Consider the following 22,117-nt stretch of genomic DNA (forward strand, 5'->3'; position numbering starts at 1 on the left):
GGGGTAAATAATGGCGACTCTCCATCTCTGGGTTTTGTTTGACATTTTCCTCTACTGCGCCAGCTATGACTTTAGGTGTGGATCATTTCCTTTTCCCTAGATGGAAGAAGCTGATGTTATGGAGAGTGGGGGTGGTGTTTGCTGATGTGGTTCCTGAATGTCTCCAGCAGCCCAGAGTGAAGCACCACTACAACGGTATTTAAAAATAGAGAATCAAGTAAGCTTAATGTAGCAGTTTCCTCAGGATACCAGAGTAGGCATTTAAAAAATAACTCAGGATGATTCTTTCTGGAGTCTGCCAAGGCGCTGAATTCTGAGACTGTGGTGGGATTCTGATCTTTAAAAAATGTTCATTGGTGGGAGTGGGGAGGTGATGGACTGGCATAGTTTAGTGCAGTATCTTGTGTCTAGTAGGCTCTCCATAAAGGTTTACTATACAAATGAAGGGGGTGAGGGTTTAGAAGAGCATTTTGTCTGAACAGGATTTCTGGTTTCCTTCCAGCTGAACTGCCTCTTGGGGTGCCTCGCAGGTCTTTGCAGAAACATATGACATTCTGAGGAGTGGAGAGAAATTCCCCTTTGGATCCCAGGCAATTGGCACATTAAATCCAGTCTTACTTTTATGACACCAGAGTCCACACGGTTCCCTGTTTCTAATAGCTGCTACTGGCTCAGCATTATCTCAAAAGAGGAATCCAGCTTCCTTGGTTTTTGCCAAAGCCCAAATCAGTAAGCGTCTGCTTTCTGCTGCATTTGCGATTGGCCCTGCTGGCAGCATGGAATGTTGAGCATGTAGAAGCCATGAGCCCCCACTTAGCTCAGGACTTGTTCTGGATTGTAGACTGCTCCTTTGTAGGGGAGAAGGAACTCGGGGTTTGGAGGGGTGGGAGAAGTGGAGGCTGGAGCTCTGTGTTGCTGTGTTTCCTTGTGAGATAACTAGGAATTTTTGGCAATTTTTAAGCTCCCATCCTTAGTAACAATTTTGTTTTCTTGGTGGGGGGAGTGGGCGGAGAAGGAGGGGAAGTTGGAAAGAGGTTGCTCTCTGGAAGTGATGAGACCCTGGAAAGAGAGAGACATATTCAAAGAAAATTGAGACAATTTTTTTTTTTTTTTTTGAGGTGGAGTCTTGCTCTGTCCCCGAGGCTGGAGTGCAGTGGCACAATCTTGGCTCACTGCAAGCTACGCCTCCCGGTTTTACACCATTCTCCTGCCTCAGCCTCCCGAGTAGCTGGGACTACAGGCGCCCACCACCACGCCCAGCTAATTTTTTGTATTTTTAGTAAAGACGGGGTTTCACCCTGTTAGCCAGGATGGTCTCGGTCTCCTGACCTCGTGATCTGCCTGCCTCGGCTTCCCAAAGTGCTGGGATTATAGGCGTGAGCCACCGCGCCCAGTCAAATTGAAACAAATTTTTTTTTTTTTTTTTTTTTTTTTTTTTTGAGATGGAGTTTCACTCTTGTTGCCCAGGCTAGAGTGCAATGGCACAATCTCAGCTCACTGCAACCTCCACCTCCTGGGTTCAAGTGATTCTCCTGCCTCAGCATCCCAAGTAGCTGGGATTACAGGCATGTGCTACCACGCCCAGTTAATTTTTTGTATTTAGTAGAGACGGGGTTTCACCCTGTTGGTCAGGCTGGTGTGGAACTCCAGACCTCAGGTGATCTGCCCGCCTTGGCCTCCCAAAGTGCTGGGGTTACAGGCATGAGCCACCATGCCTGGCGAGACAAATGTTAAAGATTGTTCATAACCTCAAAATTAGTTCCATGCCCTTGATGCCAGGATACTTCTCCTCTGGTACAGAAAAGGCAAGTTTGCATGTTGACATGAGACTCTAGTCTCTTTAAGGTAAAATTCAGGCTCTACTGATCTTTGAAGCCTTGGCATCCAGCATATATAGTAGGTGCTTAATACTTGTAGGTGACAGAGTGAACATCAGATGAGCAAGCAGAATACATGCTCAGCACTATCAGCTTTTCTGGATATGTAGGAAATTTAATCTTTTCTCCATATGATCCCAGCCTTTCTCTACCCAGAGACAAGCTGTTATCTGCAAAAAGTAGCAGAATTACATTCAACATTCAGACCTGCTGTAGTGGCCTGAAAAGGTGTGCAATGTGTTGAATTTCAATCCCTTTGCTGAAAATAAGTGGAAACATGGGTATTGTTGCTCACGTCTCTTTGGCTTATCATGTCTTTAACAGTTTTGTTAAAAAGGGAATTTAGCTTTCAGACCGCTGGAAAACTATCAAGCTTTGGCTAGAGCAGCAATTTTCAACCCTGGTGGTATGCTGGAGCCTCCTGAGGGGTTTAAAAAAATTCCAACACACAGATGCCCCCGACATCAATTGCATCTGAGTTTTGGCAGGTGGGATTCTGGACAGGCTCTCCAGGTAATTCAGATGTGGGCAGCCTCAGCTAAGATACCCCTTAGTTGGCATTTACCCATGCTGGAGGACTAGGGCCAAATAGCTGCTCCTCTGATTGCAAATTAGCAGTCAAACCAGGGGGCTTATTTCCACTCTCCAGTGGAAATAATAATCCTGTGGATTATAGTATTTGATTAGAGTCAGCACTTTTTATTTTTGACAGTGGTTCCAACAAGCCAAGCAAAACCTGAATCTTCATATAAAAAAGTCATTTAGTTGGATTAAAGCTTTATCGCTTTTTGCCAACTTTTGAATTGGGTGGAAACGATCAGTGCTAGAGAAATGTCACAATTTCTTTTAGAGCAAGCTTTGTGTTGCAATTTTCTGAATCCCCAGCTCCTAGTACAAGGCCTGCCACGTGGTAGATAGTAAAAAATGCTAAAATAATTACAGTAGCTGCTGCTTGCTGGGTACCGACTGTTACACTGAACACCTCATGTAATCTTCAAAACAACCATATGAGATAGGTCCTATTAGTATCTTCCTTTAGAAAGGTGCAGAAGGCAGAATTCTAAGATGACACCAATATTCTGCCCCCTATTGTGCCTGCCCTATATAATCCCCTCTCCTTGAAGGTGGGTCAGATCCATGAATATGATGGGATATCACTCCTGTGATTATATTATGGCGAAGGTGAAGAAATTTTGCAGATGTGACTAAGTTTCCTCATCAGTTGACTCTAAAGTAATCAAAAGGGAGCATTTCTTGGGTGGGCCTGGCCTTATCAGGTGAGCCCTTTAAAAGAAGGGTTAGAGATTGGAGGCCTGCTGATAGGCAAGTCACCATGAGTACTAATGCTCTAAGGAAATAGATTCTGCTAACATCTCAGAGCCCCAGATAAGACTCTGAGTAAGAGGACTTAGCCAAGTCACCCAGATTCCCAACCCACAGAAACCATGATATAATAAACAGGTGTTGTTTTAAGTCACTAAATATGTGGTAATCTGTTATGCAGCAATAGAACACTAATATACCAGTGGAAAAGTCATGATACAGAGAGGTTAAAGGGCTTGGCCAATGATCCACATTAGGAGCTGGTGGAGCTGGGAGTCAAACCCTGACATTTCTGACCCCAAGCTGTTTAACCATGTTACCACCATTTGTTTATAAAATGAGGCTCATTTGCACTAGCCCACTGGCTTTCTGCAAGCCATAAACTGGGACAAAACCAAGGTGGATTCAAAATCTTGCTTGCTTTGTGCAATGATGTGGAATTAGAGGCAGGAGCTTTCAGCATACCCCACACATGTGAAGGGTCAGGGCCAGAAGCGTGGGAATAGTGTCTTTTCCAGATCCACACTCCAAGCTGTGCCCCCAAGTTGGTACATATGTCAGTCATGCAAAAGAGAAGGACTGAGGAAGGCTCTTTTAATCACAACTGGGAGCTCAAAGGCCAATTTACTGAACATCAAATAAACCTTAAGAAAGAGAGAGACGGGGCTGGGGTCACATGGTGACAACCACATCTGCTTTGCTCCAGCTGAGAGGCGAGGGTATTGGCCTACATTTCTGATCTGATCCAGAATTTAAACATCATAACTATTATAGTGGTCCTTTCTTAAAGAAAAACTAAGCTTTACTTTCATTAGTAATGTACATTTTAATCCAGCTTTTCCTTTTTTTCTTTTTTTTGAGACAGAGTCTTGCTCTGTCACCCAGGCTGGAGTGCAGTGGTGCGATCTCGGCTCACTGCAAGCTCCACTTCCCGGGTTCATGCCATTCTCCTGCCTCAGCCTCGCAAGTAGCTGGGACTACAGGTGCCTGCCACCTCGCCCAGCTAATTTTTTTGTATTTTTAGTAGAGACGGGGTTTCACAGTGTTAGCCAGGATGGTCTCGATCTCCTGACCTAGTGATCTGCCTGCCTCGGTCTTCCAAAGTGCTGGGATTACAGGCATGAGCCACTGTGCCTGGCCCAGCTTTTCCATTTTCTTAAGGAGATTGAGAGAGAGAACTTATAAGATTTGGTTATTCTCAGACTAGGGCCACATGGGCTCTCTTTGCAGGACATTGGCTGTGCTGGGTGGCCAAAGCCAGCTTTTGTGAGCAGCGGTGTGTGTTCTTGTGTTGGCTTCTAAATGGGTTCTCAGAGAGGTGGTCACACCACTCTATCATCTGATGCAAAAGCCATGGGTGTCCCACACCCGAGCAGTCCATAGGTGTTTATAAGTTGAATGGTGCTGTGTGAGCTCTGATGAGCAGTGTGACTCTGTAACTGCCCACAACGTGGAGTTTGACTCAAAGGCAGGTGAACACTACTCTACCCTCTGGCAGCTGTGTGACCTTGGGCAAGTCACTTGACTTGTCGTAACCTTCATTTCCTCTTCTATAAAACAGGGATAATAATGTTTGGGTGGACCTCCTACTCATTATCCATTCTCCTCTCTTCTTCAGCAGGAGGAGCCTAACTGTGGGATGAAGGTAGTGTGCTCTAGCTAAAACCATTTCATTGTCTTGCTGCTGGGATGGCTGTAAGACCTATCTCTGGCTAGTGAGAAGTGAAAGTCTGGTAAAGAAGGGGTGTCTTGGAAAGTTATCATTTTCTTGTACTCAGCTAGAATGTTCCTTTTCATTTTCCCTTTACTGGCCTGTCCTCTTCCTACCTGGAATGTAGATGTGATGTCCAGAGGTGAGCAGCCCCATCCTGTGAGCATAAGGATAAGGAGGAGCAGAAAGCTATGAATGGCTTGGGTCTCTGATGGCATCATGGAGCCACCCACCATCCCTTCCCTGCCTTCCTTTGGACATCTTAACAAGTGGGGGAAATATACTTCTCTTTCTACTGGTGATCTTTTTTTCCCCTTTTTATCCCTTCAGGCCAAATGCAATTCTAGTTGATGTAAAAACCTGCCTTATAAGGTACACGTCCCAAATATTTGAAAATACTTAGTGAGCCATCAGGTGTCAACATATGCAAGAAGTCATTCAACAACTTTATTATTAGGGATCCCTTTCTAGAGATATAATCAGTGTGAAAGGAGACAGGACAGGGATGTCTCTCTTCTTCAGTACTGACTTGTGGGAAGTAAGTATCCTGGTCTGGTACGGGAATGTGTGGCCAAAATATAATTTAACTGGAGTAACAAATTGCCCATCAGGCCTAATGTGTCTAATTTTGTCTGAGGCAGAGAAGACCCAAGAAAGAGTTGCTCTTTGTCTTTGAATACCCCTTACCTGAGAGAGAGAGTTCACTTAAGATCTAGAAAATATGCAGGGATTTGGGGTAAGATAAGTGGGCAGTAACCAATGTATACTCCAGCTAGGCCATTTTAATGGACTCACAGTTCCACATGGCTGGGGAGGCCTCACAATCATGGCAGAAGATGAAGGAAGAGCAAAGGCACGTCTTACACGGTGGCAGGCAAGACAGCTTGTGCAGGGTAACTCCCCTTTATAAAACCATTAAATCTTGTGAGACTTATTCACTATCATGAGTACAGCACAGGAAAGACCTGCCCCCATGATTCAATTACCTCTCACTGGGTCCCTCCTATGACATGTGGGAATTATGGGAGCTGCAATTCAAGAAGAGATTTGGGTGGGGACTCAGCCAAACCATATCAGCCATCATCTGCATTGATAGACACCAGATATTATGGAACAAGAAGGGGATGAGCACATTTTTCTCTCCTCAGTCCAGTCACAGCCAAACCCCTGAATTTAGCTCAGGGGTTCAACTCCAGTAGGCACCTGGACCAACCAACTGGGGCTCAGTCAGAGGAAAGTGATGAGGATGGGGCAGAAAACCAAAACCCTGTTTGTTATTTAGGGCCATGACTATAGGAGGTGGGAATAATGGCCTGAGGAAAAGTGGACCCAGTGGAGGACATGACAGTTATTTTCAAATCTGAAGGGCTTCCACGTAGAGCAAGGATCAAACTCCTCTGGCTCAGTTCCAGTGGGTGGAATTGGAACCAATGGTGAAAACTTCTAGGTTGCAAGATTTGGATTTGGGTTGGGATTTGGGTCTGTATATGTCAAAGACAGAGTGACCCATCTCAGTGGCTGGTCCCACTGCTGGTAGTATTTAAGCACATATGGAACTACCACTTGCTGGGATGTTGTACAGGGATCCCAGCATGCATTCACCTGTTGAATTCTTAACTCAATGAAATAATTGATGAATTAACAATTATTGTGTGCTTGCCATGTGTCAGGCTCTTACAGACTGGTCTGACTGACTACAGCCTTTGAAATCTCTCCTAACTTTGTGATTCTTTGATACTCTGAGTACAATGAACTCCATTTTGCACGGGGAAAACTGATGCGCCAGGATCCGGAGTGAGTTATACAAAGCCACGGAACACATATGTAGCAGTTTCTTCATTCTCTCTGAGCCTTTGCTCTCTCTAGTCTCCGTTCTTTTTCAAATGGCTGTTTCTTTCAGAGAAAAAAAAACCCAAGTCATGTTTTACTAAACCATGTGGGCTTGGTGAGCACGTTTGGGCAGGATGTGCAGTTACCCAGTATTGGTCGGAGAGATGTGTTTTCCTGACTCTGGACAAATTGAAGCAAGCTCTCCCTTTGATCTACAATCTTCCAAAATTCCCCAGATACCCCCAAGCAGAGGCAGATTATATGCAAGGGCTGTGGTTCAGATTTCATGGAACACATGGCCTTCTCACTGGGGTGTGGCTGTGGATTCTTCAGATTCAGTCACCCCCTCTATTCTCTGCACTTACATTCCAAAAATTGCTGTAGAAACCACACACCTCCAAGAAAGCCAATTTCTTTTTAAACATTTGTGAATCTCTCTCTCTCTCTCTCTCTCTCTCTCTCTCTCTCACACACACACACACACACACACACACACACACACACACACACACATACTACCACTCCATTGCCAATCTTTACATCTTATATCTGTGGCTTTTCTCTTTTAGGACCTCTTGCCTGGCAGAACCTCCATGTGTTGGGAGCACCTCATCAGGCAATGACAGCCAACCTTACTTTTGCAGCCGGGCATCTCATAAGGAAGGAGCAGAGCCATTCAGCTCAAGCCTCTATTCCTCCGTGGTGCATCAGGCTTGCAAGATGTAGCAAGAGCAAATTAGCAGCTGTGTAAGACTGTCTGACGCTAGTAAAAGCATCTGTTGGAAAACTTGCTTTGTAATTTCCTGAGCATTTAGGGTCAGAAGTGGATAGAAACCCCCAAATGGAAGAAAAGCCTAATTGCTTTCAAGTGGAAGGAAAATAAGAAACAGACAAGCTCGCATGGGTGCAGTCTGTGGATTCTCAACTGCAGGCCCCTGGGGTAAATGTTTCCAAAGCCCTACTTTCTTAGGGAGCAAGAACTGACTTTCTCATGAAATGATTTATTTGTCCCAGACTGGACCATACGTGGGTGGGAGTGGTGATCAAATTCACCCTCCCAACATTGCTCTGTAAGGCTGGAGATGAGTTGGAGAATGATGGATTGGGGCCCGTTAATGAGTTCTCTGTCTTAGTGTCTTGGATCATCTTTCTTGGTTTTAGTCACCAATGAGTTTTCAGCACCCGGAACAGTACCTGACACATAGTGGGTGCTCAGAAAACATTTGTTGAATGACAGAATGAATGCACTTTTGTGTCCTAAGCTCTCTCTAAAGTTTCTGTTTCTTAGTTGGCTCTGTATATGGTTGATACCTGAAGTGGAGGTTAAAAACAAACGAACAAACAAACAAACAAATGGAACTTTGATCTCTAGACAGAACTTGAGAGAAATATAAATCGGGGAGGCTGAAAGAGAATAAGGGAGCCAACACGGTTGTGTAGGGTTGTTTGGGGAGGCCACAGCTCATACGCAGACTGTTGGAAGGTGTCTCAGGCTGGTATAGGCCAGTCGCTTCTCTCACATGCCTTTGAAGTTTGCATCTCACTCTGAACTCCGCAGTGAAGATTTTGTCCTTGCTTTGCTTCAAGGCCAAGGCCTTTATCCTGAGATCAAGGGTCTTCCCTTTCTCTCCTGTCACTTTTGCTACATCTCTTTTCTTCTCTTTCCCTACACTGCAATTCTCCTTAATAGCTAGTTTCAGTTCTGGATGGTAAGATTGGGCTTCGCAAAAGACCCATTTCGAAACTCTCTCTTAACAAATTCACATCTTGACAGCTTTCATTGGCCTGAATGTGACTAAAGCTGAGACTTCGGGGAATCGAAACTGTGATTTCCAAAAAGAACACAGCATCTGCATAACTAAAAACCCTGTCTGACTGTATGTGACTGGGGCTTTAGAGGAAATCTGGAGAATTTATGTACCCCCCTTTGCCAGCTGCAGTTTGTCACTCTCTTTAGTACTTGGAGTAATAGCTCTTTGTTAACAATCACAAAGGGTTGCATCTTTTACTTAGTAAATGAGGCTTAAAGATAAAACACCTTCTTTCTTTCCCTCCTCCATCAATAAGGCACACTTAGAAGAAACATCATGTAGAGCTATTTGCAAAAGGCTTGATTTCTTTATCTGGAGAAAGAAATGGAAACGCAAAGATGACTTGCCTCTGTGCCTTCCCAACTCTCTTGGCATAGATAGTACAGGCTCCTCTGTGCGTTGAACCCAAGGTTAGTAAGTCAGAGCTCTGAGAGCCATGGCAAGCCTAGGTGATTCCTTAGGTAATAGGTTAGGCAGGGGAGAAGGGACAAAGAGAGGCAGAAAAAAGAGAAAAAAAATTTACAAAAGGAGAAAAAGAGAGATAGTAACATGCTTCCAGACAGTTCAGCTGCCTTTTTGTGCATCAGCTCATGACTGTGGCCTGCTGCTCTAAAGACACCAAATCCGCAGCTGATTCATTCCTCCCACTTGAAGAGATGCCTCATTGGCTACTCCCTGCTCCCCGCCTTAATGGGATGTGCCTGCGGCTCAGATATGTGGTTTGCTAAGCTTGGAGACTGAACCCAACTTGGAGGAGCCCAACTCCACAGACACAAAGGCAATAAATGGGACAAAGAGTGGGGGACCCTTGGCCAGAATCAAGCTAACCCCTGGAGGTGGCGCCCTCGACATTTCCTTCAAATGATCAGATTCTGTCACTGAGGAGATGGGGCTGAGTCTCCGGGACTCAGGACGCCATATGCAGCTACTGAGCTAGTGGCTTGCACTGGCTTTGGTTTTATCGGAAGTCGTTCTCTTTGGCCCAACACTAGATAATACCTAAATATGAAAATTAGAGTTTTTGAGCCAGATTCCAGTCGTGGGTAGCAGTAGCTCTGCAGACTTGCTGTTTACAACATTTTTATTTATTTATTTATTTTTGAGACAGAGTTTTGCTCTTGTTGCCCAGGCTGGAGTGCAATGGTGCGATCTCGGCTCACCGCAACCTCCACCTCCTGGGTTCAAGTGATTCTCCTGCCTCAGCCTCCCAAGTAGCTGGGATTACAGGCATGCGCCACCATACATGGCTAATTTTGTATTTTTAGTAGAGACAGGGTTTCTCCATGTTGGTTAGGCTGGTCTCGAACTCCTGACCTCAGGTGATCTGCCTGCCTTGGCTTCCCAAAGTGCTGGGATTACAGGCGTGAGCCACCACGCCTGGCCTTTTTTTTTGTCTTAACCTATGACATTGGTTCTGACCTTGTCCCAAAAGGCCCTAGCTCCAGGACCCCATTTCATAAACCGAAATGCACCGGGTCTGGGTCTGTAGCCCTGGGCCGGCCTTACCCTTTGCATCTTTATGCAGTTCTGCTTTGCTGAGAGAAGGGCCTTGTTCGGCAGCCTTATCTTCCCCTGCCTCCTTTGTCTTGTCCTCAGTGCTCTGGGCACCCTCTCCCTTCTGCAGTGCCTGACCGGGAGGTGAGTACACGTCTTCAGGCCGGCCCTCTTGCCTCTTGTTCCCCTTCTTCCTCTCACGGAGAACTCTGGACAGAGAAACATCCACCCTCAGGTGTGATGTCCTGAGTGACTCAACAAACCCCAGTGAGTGACCCACCATGTGGTCACAAGAGGAAGATGTTGAACTGGAACCCCCAACTTCAAGAAAAATGACTTAATCTAGAAAGAAAAGAAATGAGCCGGGCACGGCAGCTCACACCTGTAATCTCGGCACTTAGGGAGGTTGAGGCAAGAGTTTGAGACCAGCCTGGGCAATATAACGAGACCTGGTCTCTACAAAAAACCTGAAACATTAGCTGGGTGTGGTAGCACATGCCTGTGGTCCCAGCTACTCTGGAAGCTGCGGCAGGAGGACCACTTGAGCCCAGGAGGTTGAGCCTGCAGTGAGCTATGGTGGCGTCATTGTTTTATAGCCTGGGTGACACTACTCCAGATTGAATGACCCTGTCTCAAAAAAAAAAAAAAAAAAAAGATACGATCAGCTTATTCTTGCATAAAATATTAATTTCCACTTAATATTCTCATTAAGTGGGCATACTCTTCTAAATAGTAAGACGATTAGAGAACAGGTTTTCCACACTAATGCTTCCAGTGGTGACAACAAAGTATTTCATTTTAGAGTAAGTGGGGTCAACATACTGCACGTTAGACTGTGTTTTCTGTTTTTCAGTTCACATTATATTAATTATTCGTTTATATATTTTTAGTAATGACCAGTTGTGCTATATGTAATGGTTAGTTTTCATGCCTATCTCCACTGTTAGATTGTATGTTCCATGAGGTCAGAATTCTGCAAACCTTGTTCACCAATGTACCCCTACCATGTAGTACTATATCTGGCAAAAGGTAGATGCTCAATCTGTATTTGTTGGATATATGGATGGAGGGATAGATGGATTACAAAGCATTGGATGAACGTAGAGAGGAACCATAGATAGTAGACTGTAGATCTAAATATTAACTATGAAGAAGGGAGAGTTACTAGTGGTGCTTTTTTTCTTTTTTTTTTTTGAAACAGAGTCTTGCACTGTTGCCCAGGCTGGAGTGCACTGACCCGATCTCAACCCACTGTAACTTGTGCCTCCCAGGTTCAAGCCATTTACGTGCCTCAGCCTCCCGAGTAGCTGGGATTACAGGCGTGTGCCACCACGCCTGGCTAATTTTTGTATTTTTACAAAAATTAGAGACAGGGTTTCACCATGTTGGCCAGGCTGGTCTCGAACTCCTGACTTCAAGTCATCCGCCTGCCTCAGCCTCCCAAAGTGTCGGGGTTACAGGCTTGAGCCACAGCGCCTGGCCAATAGTGGTGCATTTTTAATCAACCACAAGTCCACAGTGATGACCACAGTCAGGATCGGAAAGTCAAGGGAGCGCTTCTTCACCCAAGAAGGTTGTGTTTGGAATTGGTCAAGAGTGTCCTGCTATATAGTAAGGGTTCAGACAACAGGCCATGATGTTGCTTTGGCATTTTGTGGGTAGCCCACCCACAGAAGCACTAAATGGCAACATATTTGGTAGGTTTAATATTTTTTTTTCCCTGAGAGTCAAAAAAATTTAATCTGAAAATAGGATCCTGGAGGTGATAATTAGAAGAGAATGGTTAAGGATTTAGAAATAATGGAGTCCCAACTGGAGCCTCGTATTCACGTCAGACATGGGAACTATCCTCATCGATATTGGGTAGAAACCTGAAATTTTCTCATGCCATCCAGATTAAAAAAAGATGCATCATTTTTCATTTGAGTTTCAACTTGGTGCCTAAAGTTGTGGTTTTTGAAGCTTCTATTCATTTCTGATGGTTCTTTTACTCCTCTCAAAAGACTCAGCTTAAGCGGTTTATGTGTTGCACAGTTGTGACTAGCTGGGCAGTTTTTTTAAGGAAAACAAAATTGTTAAGCTTGGAAAAACATCTGCTCTGTGTCTGTTCACTGGATTCCGCCAACTTTTTTAGCAAGTTGTGACATTTGAACTGACAACCCTAAGGCATATTTCAGAACATGGAGGAAATCTATGCTCAATAAATAGGTTATTATACCTTTCTCCAGTGTCCCATTAAAGAATCTGAAAGTGCTTCTTTCGCTTTGGGATTCGTGTTTATAAACTTGTAGCTCAGCATTCTCATCTATCATATCAAGAAGGTATGCAAATGATGTGAGCCCACAGGACTCAATTAAGCTATGCCTTGTCAAGATGAATAGAGTCATCCAGTGACTGCTGGTGAGCTGAGATGCCCTCCATGGGAACAAATTCTGGCACTTAAAAATCATACTCATAAAATGTTGAAGAGAAGAGAATGCTTTTTTAAAGGCCCCCATGTCAAGTAACCAGTGGGGGAACTGACCAGATTTCCATCTGTTTCAAATTAAACGTGTTTATTATCTTTGCGTCATGCTCCCCAGCTCAGCATAATCAGTTAGAAAAAGATCTTCTGTGATCTTAGCAGAAAGCATGTTTTTGTAAGTTTATCTGGCTGCTTGCTTCCTTACACAAGTCAGTGATATTTCTTCCTTCATTTTGACTCTGTCTTGTGCTTTGTTGGAGCTAAAGCATGATGTTGGTGGGCTCTATTCATTTGGCACTTATTTTTTGTTTCCTGTTATGCCCCTGAGTCTATGCTATGTTTTGGGGATAGAGTGGGAACAAGATACTCAGTAAGTAAATGTATAAGTAAAGTAATTATAGTTTGAAAAAGTTGCCCTAAAGGAAATAAACATGGGAGACAGAGAAAATCAAGCACAAGATTGTCAAGGACACTCTTTAGATTGGGTGGTTAGAAAAGAATTGAGCTGAGGCATGAAGGCTAAGAACAAGCTACTCAAACAGAAACGGAAGGATGAGGATTCCAGGCAGAAGAAACAGCAGTTGCAAAGGCTTTGAGATAGTCAAAGCCTATCAAAGCCTCTGGTCATCACTGTGGACTTGAGGTTGATTAAAAATGCACCACATAGCTTCCTGACATGATAGATGGGAATGCTGAGCTACAAGGGCTTGCAGCATCTGAGGGACAGAAAACCAGCCAGTGTAGTCAGAGAGGACAGAGAGGCAGAAAATGGTATGGGGGGATGCCCGGCGATGAGGCTGGAGAGAAACCTGAGCCTGCCCAGACAGGTTTTATGGGAAATGTTCATGATTTTAGATTTTATTCCAAAACAATGGAAAGCCAAGGGAAAATGCCATGTTTGCTTTTACATTTTATGAGAATTAGGCTGGCTTATCTATGAAGAACAGATTGGAGATGGGGAAGGGGAAGCAGGGAAGCCAGGTGGGAGGCGGTTGGCTCAGTCCAGGTGAGAGAGGACCACAGCAGCTTGCACTGGGATAGCATCATTGGACACTGGGAGAGGAGGATGGGCTTGGGAGAGGTTTTGGAGGTAGAATTGACAAGACTTGTGGATGTATTGCATAGAGGAGATAGACAATAGGAAGACTCAAGGGAGCTGCTAGCGTGTTGACCTGCAACGAGGTGGCTACTGACTGTGAGAAGAGTCCTAGGGAAGGAACGACTGTTTTATGGGAAGGTGGGGAATGGAAATTCATCTTGAACCTATTAATTGGGAAGACTTGTTAGTAAGCTCTATGTAGAAATGAAGAAGTCTTTTGGCAATACATCTCTTGAAAGGGCAAACCTTGTAACTCATTGTTATAACTCTCAACGTAATAACGGAAACATTTGGAAAAACATGTGATGGAACTTGAGACAACTGAAGTCTGGAAAATCAGAGATGATTCAGGGTTAGCAATAAATCTAGCAAATGACATAGCATATGGGAAAGTGTAAACATGGGTTTTCTCCTTTGTAGCTTCCTGTCTGATTAGACTTTATTTCTGTATTGGAAACAAATGTGCTGACTGAGACGTGGGTGCAGGGAGTGTGAGGGCTGCTGGTGCTGAGAGGGGATGGCCAAAACATCCAGCAAGGAAGATGAGCTGCATGATTCAGGGAGAGGAGGAAGTACTCCAGGGTTGGAAGGTACGCTTAGGAGATGATACAATCTACTTATTTGATATTGTCCTTTGAGTTTTATGGAGTGCAGCCCATTTTTTTTTTTTTAAAGCTACTCTTTAAAATGATATTTTCTCTGTAAATCAGGCATGAAAAAAAATGACCCGAGGCCCTTCTTAACATTTCTTCAGTGGAATCTCTGCCTTCCTATTAATTTTCAGCAGATTGGGCTTGTTTTTCCACCTGCCTGCCCATTTCCAAGTGCAAGCTGTCCCACTCTTTGCTTATCTCTTTCTGTTCAGTGTTCCAAAGGGGTCCGTGGTGATTTTAGGAAGCATAATATTTGGTTGGTTAGTGAACAGTCTGCAAAACAAAATCCGTTACTTTGATGTTAGCATTGGTACCAGACCTGGAAGAGGAGCTTGTCCCTGTGGATTTCTGCTTTGTGTGTGTAAAATCTCAGAATGGTACAGAGGAGACTCCTCTATTGTTGGTATAGAAAAGCCTTCAGTTTTGAGGTCAGAGAGCCCTGAGTTCAGTCCTTAGTTCTGCTGTTTTCTATTTTGCAACTTTAGGCTTGTTACTTAATGTCTTTGAACCCAGTGTTTTAATCGGTAAAGTATGGATAATTATACACATGTAAATGACTGGGTTGTTGTGAAGATTAAATGATATGACGTATGTAAAGTTCTTAGCATGATACTTATTTCATGCTAGTTACCACAAATAGTCTGCCATGCTATTATCATTGAATATGCAAACATAATGGTGTCAGTTTGACAGTAAATATACCTCCCTGGTTTGTAGCCCTGTAAGGACTGTCGTCAAGCACTAAAACCATGGTAAGAAGGTGCTGGAGTGATGGGGTAGGGCTTCTCTGTTACAGTCTAGCAAATGTTGCAAAAGGGAAGCTCCTGGTGTGTTTAACTCACTTATTTTTCAAATTGTGTTAAAAATTCAAACTGACTAAGTTAAAAAAATGGAGACTTTTCCTATGCAACGTGGATGACAAGCTTCTTTTGAAAAACCAGATCTGGCAACACAAGGCCCCCTGCATTCCAGATGGTGACCATCAGCTGTAACTCAGGAGAGCGGGCTCTTTCCAGTTCTCTCCACTGTTCCTTCCCAGTGCCCTATCTTAGAGATAACCTACTGTTAGCGCTTATGTTGACTACTGACCAGCTCGTGTGATTGGACAAACACTTTCACTCTTTTAGTCTCAGTGATCCCATCTGTAAAATGAAGATGATAATCATAACATTTATCCCAAAAGTTTCTTTCGAGGATTAAAAAACCTCAATTAAAAAGTTTTTTCACAGTGCTTGGTGGAGAGAAAGAACTCAGGGTTAGCTATTATTATTATCATTATTAGGTAGCTTTGCAAATTAATGGGCGTCTAATCGAAATACATGCCTAAGTGGACACCGACAGAAATTAAACTGAGGATAACACACACGTTTGTATTTGAAACATACGGTGAGTTTTTCTTTTCTCGTACTTCCTTGTAGTTGGTCTTCTCTATATTCTTCTCTCAGGGAAAAGCATTTGACAGAGAATTTTCTGCTGTCACATCCACCCTTCACCCTTTTCCACCCGGGAGCTGACTCGTTTGGATTATATCAGTGGGATTAATGGTGTCACCATTTATTCCCCCATCTAGTTTCTTCCCTAAGGCATTGCATTGAGCCTGCTGAGACCCTCACTGAAGGTTACTACTTACCTTCAAATATTCTCTCCTTCTGAGTTTGGCAACCGTTCTGTCAGATCATGAGGTCTTGGACCTAGGGTGGTAATCATGACACTCTCACTAGCCCTGGGGCTCTGTCACATTTCTTGCAGTGCTCTCATATGTCTTTGAACCTTTTATAGACAATCTTTTTTATCAAAACAATTTCTATTTATCCTACTTGGAGTATGTCATCAGCTGATATAGCTTCCACTGCTTGAAAAAAAAAATTAGAATTGTGGCTGGGCATGGTGGCTCACGCCTGTAATCTCAGCATTTTGAGAGGCCGAGACGGGTGGGAGTTCAAGACCAGCCTGGCCAACATGGTGAAGCACCGTCTCTACTAAAAATACAAAATTAGCAGTGCACGGTGGCGGGTGCCTATAATCCCAGCTACTGGGGAAGCTGAGGCAGGAGAATTGCTTGAACCTGGGAGGCGGAGGTTGTAGTAAGCCAAGATTGCACCACTGTACTCTAGCCTGAGTGACAGAGCAAAACTGTGTCTCAAAGAAAAAGAAAAAAAAAAAAGAAAGAAAGAAAAAAGAAAAGAAGAATTGTTAAAGTAAAAATCAAAGAAAAGGAGTTAATTTTAAGGTTCTAATCTCAAGATGATATTTTGAATCCACAGCAAGGTAATGGTCCTAGAAATCAGACTTCATGGAGAGAGAAAAAAGTTTTTAAAATTCTTGGAAGTTCCCATTAACATACAGAGAGCCAGGCTAGGTCCCAGAGGATCAAAGCCACAAGTGGAGAGCAGGCAGGAGAAATGACCTGTGGGAAATTTCCACCAGACAGGAAGAGGAAATAGAAGCCATTGCCCTGGAGAAGGAAGGGAGATTTCGAGAGGGCACAAGTAGGATGTGTACCACAGCTTGGTCACTGAGAAATGACTGCTTCTTCCGCAACCCCACCTTACTTAAGCAAAATTGGGGCAGGGTGTGATGAGGTATCGGAAACCCTCACAGAAAGCCCAGATGGCTTGAGAGAGAGTCAACACAACTTGACTTGACCCCCGTGTCCCCCGCTGTGACTACTGTGGTAGGGAAGTGGTGAAAGTTCCACCATCCCTCTTCCAGGGTAGAGTGTTCCTTATGGCCCAGATTTCCTGTCTGCCCCAGGGAGAGGACACCAAGGTGCTGAGAACAGTGTTGTCTTGGTATAGACTTCAGGGCTAAGAAGCAAGATGCCACAAACCATAGAGGGCTGGTGATTTGAGGGACCCAGAGACCTTGGACATCAGCAGCAGAGGCCAGCAGATGCCCATAAAGGACAGTGAAATGGGCCACACCTAAGTAAACACCAGCCAAGGACATTCAGGGACAAAACCAGTGTGTAGTTGAAGACCCAGAACTCCACAGACTCCTGCCACAAGGATATGCCAGCTTTTCTCTGCCCCCAGATACCGCCTTGGGAAGGAGGTATGAGCAAAGTGACCCCTTGAGAGAGGAGGGAAGCAGTCTTTGAATTTCCTGGGTAATTTACCCAAATGAAGCTGAGTTAATCCCAAAGTGAAATGTTTTAAACAGGAACAAAGTCATTTACCCTTAATTAAAAATTATTTTAATAAACTTAATTAAATAACAATTAAATAAATAAAATTAATTTAATTAATTTTAATTTTTCTCTGCCAGTAGGAGGAAAGGTAGCTTCAGAGTAAGAGAGTAATGAGAAACAATAATGAACTTCATTTTTTGTATATTTCTGAGCGTTCTGTATAAATTTTGTTTGCAAATTCTGCATGAACTCTCTCGCAAGATTGACCCTTTTCTCTGGACTTTTGTCTTTGAGCCACTGATTCATATTAAGGGTGGTGAATGAATTTTTATCTAACGTAACCATTACTTTTACTTACTAAGTCATTTTAAACATAACAATATGGAAGGAAATTAAGACAGAAAGAAAAACATCCATATCCCCTCCACCCTAAAGCAAGGACATCCATTTTGAAAAAGTCTTTTCTTTGCCCATGTTGTTAATATGCTGGTGACAGATTGACCAAACCATCCGCCTGTAAAAGTCTATCCTGTCAACATCCTGAGCTTGTCCTTGGTGACGCAAAGGAAAAGAGAGAGAAAGAGATTGAAATGAGCTGATTACCTGATGTTGTCATATGGCATCAAGCTTCTCCTTACTTGGATGTCCTTCCAATTAGTGAAATGGGACATTTTTAGGATGGTGTCCAGACTCAACAGTGTCAATAGGATTTCACTCTTTCTATCTTACTCCTTAGTGTTTGCCATTATACAAAACGCCAGGATTCATGGGGATTCCTCTCTATCCTTCATCTGGCATTCGAGACCCTGATTCTGGGGCTCTTGACTCTTTTGGAATATTGACATTATGATGTTATGGGTAGAATATTGCAAGTAGAATCCTTGAGCGTTTATTAACTGCAGTCCTAAAGAACAGATTTATAGATTTAAACTTTGCTTACCTCTGCCTGTTTTTCTCCTTTGTGTTCTAATGCATGTGACATTTTAAGGAAGTGTTTTACTTGGATGCTTGGGAAATGAGCAGTGAAGCGAAATAGCTTTCCCTGCTCTTATTTGTATTACTCTAACTTGGAGGCATATAATCTTCTAAACTATTGCTTCTTCATGTGCTGCTGTCAACTTAGAGCCTTAAAGAGGCAGGATCAGATTTGCCCACATTCCTGAATAAGGGAGATGCCTATTTCAACAATAGTACCTACCAGGGTTAATACAGACCAAGAAGCCTACTTGTTGCAGGTAAGTTAAAGTAGCTGGTATTTTGAGATGACATTTGGTTCCCACAAGTGTTCTCTCAGTAGTTCACTGTTTGGAGGTTCTTGTAGAAGCATCTCCAACATGATGATCATGGGGTCACATGAAAAGTACTAAACACCGTTGATGATGTTCCTGTGTATTTTTCAGCTTTGAAGGGGGTGACACTTAGATAAACCCTGGAGAAAAAAATAAAGAAAAGACTGGGCCGGGCGCGGTGGCTCAAGCCTGTAATCCTAGCACTTTGGGAGGCCGAGACGGGCGGATCACGAGGTCAGGAGATCGAGACCATCCTGGCTAACACGGTGAAACCCCGTCTCTACTAAAAATACAAGAAAATTAGCCGGGCGAGGTGGCGGGCGCCTGTAGTCCCAGCTACTCGGGAGGCTGAGGCGGGAGAATGGCGTGAACCCGGGGGGGCGGAGCAGTGAGCCGAGATCGCGCCGCTGCACTCCAGCCTGGGGCACAGAGCAAGACTCCGTCTCAAAAAAAAAAAAAAAAAAAAAGAAAAGACTGAATGAAACCTAGAGGCAAAAGCTATGGATAAATGGGTGAAATAAACAAGCGATTTTCTTTTTGTTGTTCCCAAAGCCCACTACATTAGCTTTGGCAGCATTACCAGATTTTAAGTCATGCTGACCAAATCAAATAGGAAAATCAGATCGTGATAAGCCGGACTGGCATTATTTCTAATTTCTTTGATAATTTCCTTTGTGAGTCATGAACAGTTTAGAACCATATTTCTTTTAGCTTCTGAACACACAAAAGTATTTTTGTTTTTTTATTTTTCTTTGAAATTGAGTTCTCATTGCATTTTGTTGGAGAATATAGTCTGCATGTTTTATCAATCCATTCCTTAATATTTATTGAAATGCCCGTTATGGTCTGGTATGTGCTCAATTTTTGAAAATATTCCCTGGAAAATTGAAAAGAATTCAAATTATTTAAGAGTTGACATAAAGTTCTAAATATATGAATTTGACCAAATGTCTTAATCATGCTGTTTAATCAGCAACATCATTACTTTTTTGATCACTTGATCAATCAGTCTGTAATAATTATTAAAAATTACACTATAAAAATTCAATTTACCATAATTTTATTGACCTTTACTTTATATGAGTTGTTGCTTTTGAAGGTCAAAAAGTGGTCAACTATTGGCAATTTCTTATGGTTTGATCTAATATTTTGGAGCTATGTTGCTGAGGTTTGTTGGTTCAGGTTTGTAATATTTTTCTGACATATTGTGTGATAACGTTTTTTTCTTTAAAGTCTGTTTCATCTGCCAATTTATATGATTAGAGCATCTTTATTTTGATCAGTATTTAAAAAATGTAATCCACATATCTTTCTTCTGATTAAATTCTATTTGGACTAATGTCTGGCATATTATTATTATTTTTTCTATTTACTGTGAGTTTGACTCACAAGAAATATTCAGTAAATGGTAGTTTAAAAATAACAAATATTATTAACAATTGATTTTTTAATTAATATTCTCTTTATAAGATTTTAACTTTGATGTGGATTTTTGTAGTTTCATTATGTAGTTTCATTATGATTTTTCAAAAATTATAAAATATTTCCTGTATTTATTAGCCATTTCACAAGCTTACCTGATTTTTTTATTTGAAGTTTTATTTTACAGTAGCAGGGTGGGTGAAAAGAGGATACATAGAATTTTTATGTATCAGTGTTAGCTGTGAGGTTAGCTTTGGCTTACTGAAGTTACCAGTAATGATCAATCCTCATTATTCAAAGAATACAGAATCATAAAACATTGGAGATGGAAAAAAACATCTATTGAGGCCGGGCGCGTTGGCTCACGCCTGTAATCCCAGCACTTTGGGAGGCCGAGGCCGACAGTCACGAGGTCAGGTGATCGAGAGTATCCTCGCTAACACGGTGAAACCCCGTCTCTACTAAAAATACAAAAAAAATTAGCCGGGCATGGTGGCAGGCGCCTGTAGTCCCAGCTACTCGGGAGGCTGAAGCAGGAGAATGGCGCGAATCCAGGAGGCGGAGCTTGCAGTGAGCTGAGATCGAGCCACTGCACTCCAGCCTGGGCAACAGAGAGAGACTCTGTCTCAAAAAATAAAAAATAAAAAAATCTACTGAAACTTCACATCAAGAATCTCAGTCTTTCACAGGAGACCAAAATAAAGACATGCTACTCTGATGCAGGGCACAGAGGTTCCAAACAGTGAAATAATAACTAAACCAGGTCTAGTTCGCATCATTTTACTTTCATTTTTGTCTGCAAGAGACTGTAAAGACAGGAGATTTCAACCCAAGAAATCTAAGCCTATTGCACTGGGAAGTGGTGATTCCCTCTGAGTCAGATTGGATGATATTTGAGGTTATTTAAAACACTGAGTTTTGATGTTTTTTTCTTAAATACAGAAGAGGAGGATCTCACAGTTAATGATAGAACCAGACCTGGACTTTTGATTTCTTGATTCCAAATTCACCATTTCAAGTATAAAGGCCACCCAAGTCTCCTCCCACCCCCTAGTGCACCCCTGTGCCTTGAGGCCGTGAACTATGTATTATCATACTACTTTCTCTCCCCAGAGACACTCCATCAGTGGAGGGACCCTGAATGGGAGCTTATCAGGACTGTGGCCTTCTTTAGGGAGGAAAGTGTAGGATGATGCTGGAGAAACAATAATTTTTCCACTGGACACTGTAAGCTAAAAGGGAGAAAAGAAGGCCTTTTGAGAAAAGTCTTAAGGAGCTTCAGTTTCTCAACTAGTGGGACAGCTGAGGGCTGGTCTATTCCTATGTGAGTTCATACATTCACTTTGCAAGGAGATGTACCCTGCCCAGGGGCTGGTACGTATGTTTTTCATACCTCAGTATGAAAATGGATTCCAATTTAAACATAAAGCATTAAAGTTAGATACAATACAACCTCACTTAATTCAGTAATTCAGAAGTTGTAATTATTTAGACGGAGAAAGCCTGATATTTACCTTCATGTTTTTTATTTTAGAAAAGAGACAGCAACAGTGTGTGTCTGTGTGAGAGATTTATTGTATAATATGATCCATATATTCACTAAATATTATCACTATTCATTAAAATAGGTTTTCAAAATATTAATACTTGAAGAAACTATTAGCTCTAATTGAAATTACTTCACATATATATGGAAAAGAATCAAAAAACAGATTTCTGGAAAGTGTCATAATTCGTATGCTTCAGTAAGTTACTTAGATGATCTCATTCATTCATTTAGTCATTCAACAAAAATATATTCAGTGCCAATTCTGTACCAGGCATGATGCCATCTAGTTCTAAGTAGGGAAGTTTCATTTTGTAATGGAACAAGTGAAAAGAATCACTTTTCTTGAATTTCTTCTTTAAAAGTCACTTATGGTTTCTACTGATTTAGGAGAGTTTAAATGCAAACATATGAGTACAGAAACAGGCTAGCTGACACATCTAGTCACCAAAGACAAATTGTGCCTTC

General features: G+C 42.7%; 1 long non-coding RNA gene across 1 annotated transcript in view; it reads left to right on the top strand.

Moving 5' to 3' along the window:
• The first annotated feature begins 14,085 nt into the window (after positions 1–14,085).
• Positions 14,086–22,117, top strand: part of LOC144335903 (uncharacterized) — a 58,087-nt gene continuing 50,055 nt past the window's right edge. The window contains exon 1 of the long non-coding RNA XR_013407111.1: positions 14,086–14,199. This is a non-coding gene — a long non-coding RNA (uncharacterized LOC144335903). The remainder of the gene's footprint in view (positions 14,200–22,117) is intronic.

The sequence above is a fragment of the Macaca mulatta genome, chromosome 16 (assembly GCF_049350105.2).
Source record: "Macaca mulatta isolate MMU2019108-1 chromosome 16, T2T-MMU8v2.0, whole genome shotgun sequence".
In the NCBI taxonomy this organism is placed as follows: Eukaryota; Metazoa; Chordata; class Mammalia; order Primates; family Cercopithecidae; genus Macaca; species Macaca mulatta.